This window comes from Sceloporus undulatus, chromosome 2 (genome assembly GCF_019175285.1).
Source record: "Sceloporus undulatus isolate JIND9_A2432 ecotype Alabama chromosome 2, SceUnd_v1.1, whole genome shotgun sequence".
Classification (NCBI taxonomy): domain Eukaryota; kingdom Metazoa; phylum Chordata; class Lepidosauria; order Squamata; family Phrynosomatidae; genus Sceloporus; species Sceloporus undulatus.
The window spans coordinates 143,478,408-143,482,015 of NC_056523.1; the positions used below are offsets into that span (position 1 = coordinate 143,478,408).

General features: G+C 52.5%; 1 protein-coding gene across 2 annotated transcripts in view; it reads left to right on the forward strand.

Annotated features, from left to right (window-relative positions):
* The first annotated feature begins 833 nt into the window (after nucleotides 1-833).
* The window catches only part of DUS1L (dihydrouridine synthase 1 like), a 26,436-nt gene continuing 23,661 nt past the window's right edge, over nucleotides 834-3,608 (forward strand). Inside the window, exon 1 of one of the 2 annotated variants that reach the window (XM_042452649.1) lies at nucleotides 834-988. The gene's annotated coding sequence lies outside the window, so the exon portion shown is untranslated. The remainder of the gene's footprint in view (nucleotides 989-3,608) is intronic. The other variant, XM_042452648.1, reaches the window with a different exon arrangement.

The window sequence follows — 3,608 nt, forward strand, 5'->3', positions numbered from 1 at the left end:
GGAGGGACGAGTGTAATATGTGAGGAATAGACATGTTCCTGAGAGCCAAAGTGGTGTAGTGATTTGAACACTGGACTATGACTCTGGAGACCAAGGTTTGGATCCTGGCTTGTCCATGAAAACCCACTGGGCAAGTCACACTCTCTCAGCCTCAGAGGATGGCCATGGCAAACCCCCCTCTAAAGAAACCTGCTGAGAAATCCCTGATAGGTCTGCCTTAGGGTCTCCATAAGTCAGAAATGATTTGAAGGAAAACAAGAGAGAGAGAGAGAGATTCCTGGGAGGGCTGGACTACAGTAGACAGAAAGCCACTGGGAGTGAGCAAAGAACCCATTTTCCTCCTCGCAGACACTGGAGGTGACCAGATGTCCCAGGGAAGACACAAGCCACCACAAAATGGAGGACGTTCAAGCAAAAATGGAGGGTATTTAAAAGCGCAAAACACTCCTGCTAGAAATGTAACTCCATGCTTCTTAACCCTGCTCAAAATGGAGGCTCTTTTGGAATTCCTGTTGGGGAGAAGACTGAAATGGAGGGCATCATGTCTTGGAAAAGGGGGGCGTCTAGTGGTCCCTCTGGGGAGGGGGCCACACAGCGCCCTCTAGATCATCACACTGCAGTCTTACAGTGCTGCTCTTCCACTCTGACTGCTCTGGCTGCCTCCTGTTGCATTCTGGGGTTTGTAGTTCAGTGAGGCCTAAGAGCTGCTCCCTGGCTGAGGATTCTAAACGCCCCCTTAAACTCCAAATCCCAGAATGCAACGGGAAGGGGAGGGGGAGGAGGCCGACAGAGCAGTTCCTGTAATAGCCCTTTTGCCTGGCTCTCTCGTCGCTGCGGTTTCCGCGGGGGCCCTGTTTGGTGTGACACCACCAGAGCCTCCTCCTTGCCGGTCGGAGTGGGATGGCGGGGGCACCGCAGTCCAGGTGTCTCAGCGCCCTGCCTGGGAATGGGCCTCCGCGGGCGGCAGCAGCATCAGCATAGCCCCCAGGTACCCTGGCAGAGAGAAAGGGAGGACTCAGCTTTAGTCTGGGCAGCCACGCTCAGAGGGAAGCATGGCATGGGTTGCCTTATGATAGCCATCTCCTCCTTTGGAGCTTCGTTGGTGTTATGTGCCTCCAAGTCGCCTCTGACTTAGGGAGACCTCAAGGAGGGCCTAGAAAGATGACATAAAAGTTACAAGAAGTTGATATAAAACTAAATGATCAGATTGGGTCACAACACTGGAGGTCATTTGGGTTATGTAATTACAGATCATCTGGGGGATGTTGCCGTTGGTCTGAACCCTTTTTGATAATTCAGTCTCTCTCATTTTAAAGATGTAGGTATACAGTGACTCCTTATCATTATCATTATTATTACCATCATTTATTTATAGAGCACTGTTGATGTTCATGGCACTTTGCAACAGAATAAAACATTTATAACTACTTCAATATAAAATATTAAGTTACAATACTAGAATACAATACTAATTATTATTATTATTATTATTGCTATAATTTATGTAGCGCCATTGATGTAGCAACAATGCAACAAAAAAAAGCTCCACATACACAAAATAAGAATAAAAGTTAATTATAATAAGACTCTAGTATGATCTTGGTCCCATTTGTCCAGAGGAGGCTTGCCATGGCCTTCTTCCCCTGAGGAGGCTGAGAGCATGAGACTTGCCCAAGGTCACCCAGTGGCTTTCAAGGCTGAGCTGGGAATTGAACCCTGGTCTCCAGAGTTCAGATTATAGAGTTCAGAGTTCTAACATGTGTCAACAAATATGGAAAACAAAACAATGACCAACAGAAAACTGAGGCAAAGAAAGTGTTGAGAACTTCTGCCTTTTCTCCATCCCCAGTTAGTACTTTGCCATCTTCTCTATGCAGCAACTATACCATTTCCTTGTGCTTACTTTTGTTGTGGAAAAAATTTAAAAAGCTTTTAATTGTTTTTAATCTGTCTGGCAAGCCTAAATTTATTCTGTACTTTAGCTTTTCTTTCCTTCCCCCTATGTATACTGACTATGGGGCGAAACAGACAGGCAGGAAGGAAGGAGCGGCCAAAAGCCACTCCTGGCCCGATCACCCTGGGGCCACGGCAACTACACACTGCAGTCCCCATTTCACCTCCTGCTGCAGTCCCAAATGGATTGTGAAAAGGAGCAGAACATATCCGTTCCTTTTGAGCTGGTTTTGGGCTCCCATAGACAGTGCCAAGGCAACCTTAGGGCAGCTTCCAGGGGCATCTATTGTCTAAACGCCATGCCCCCAGATTGGCCAGAAGCTGCCACCCACCTGCCCATCTGTTTCAGACCTATATGCTTGAATTCCTCTTTGGTGTTTTTTCATTTTTGTACATTTTTTAATGCTTAGCTCAGTTGAAAGTTCTTTAACCATTTTAGTTTCTTTAGACACCTCCCATTTCCCCTTCTTTTTTAGTTTGTGCTTTAGTATCTCACTTTTAAGAAACTCACATCTATCCTGAACTCCATTCTCTTTCAGTATTCTTGTCCATGGAATTACAAGCAGTAATCCCCTAAATTTAAAGAAACTGGCTTTCTTAAAGTCTGGAATGCATGTCTGGCTATACTTGGCTTCCCTTTCCCACTGTATAACAAATTCCAAGAGAGCATGGTCACTTCCACCTAAGGATCCCACCACGTCTACCCCATTAACAGGGATAACCCTGTTGGTTAGGATCAGATCTAAAATAGCTGATCCCTTTCATGCTTCTTCCACCTTCTGGACCAGGTGTCGGCAACCTACGGACCACGGGCCGGATCTAGCCCGGCAAGGCCTCGGGACCGGCCCCAGCCCAGTCCTGCCACCGATTGCCGTCCCCGCCGCAGCTTAGGCGCTGCTCCGGCCGCCCGCGGGGGCCTCTCTGCCATCCTCCTCCTCCACCGCGCATGGCCGTGCAGAGGAGGTGGAGGAGGGCAGTGAGGTCTGGGGTGGAGGAGGCGAAGGTGGAGACGGCGCCTCCGGCACGCGGCCGCACCACCTTGCCCGCCTCCCCGCAGCCTCCAGCTTCCCTCTCGGCTCCCGTGGAGGGCAGTCTCCGCGGAGGCTGAGAAGGAGCGCGCGGGGCCGCCGGCTTCCCTCTCGGCTTCCGTGGAGGGCAGCCTCCGCGGAAGCCGAGGAGGAGCACACGGGGCTGCCGGCTTCCCTCTCGGCCTCCATGGAGGGCAGCCTCTGCGGAGGCCAAGAAGGAGCGTGCGGGGCCGCCAGCTTCCCTCTCGGCTTCCGTGGAGGGCAGCCTCCGTGGAGTCCGAGAAGGAGCACGTGGGGCTGGCAAAGAGGGCTCCCCGCCGGCTCTTTCCCGACCTCTGACGGGGCCTGGGCTCCTCGGGCCGGGAAAGAGGGGAGGACGCCAGCGCTGGCGCCCCCTGCCGGCTCTTTCCCGGCCTCTGACGAGGCCTGGGCCCCTCAGGGGCCAGGAAAGAGGGGGAGGATGCCAGTGCTGGCCCGCCCCCGGAGGGTGGAAGCTCCGCCCCCGGAGGGTGGAAGCTCCGCCCCCGGAGGGTGGAAGCTCCGCCCCGGAGGGTGGAAGCTCCGCCCCCAGAGGGTGGAAGCTCCACCCCCAGGCTTCGGCCCCCCAGTTATCTAAGGGACAGCAAC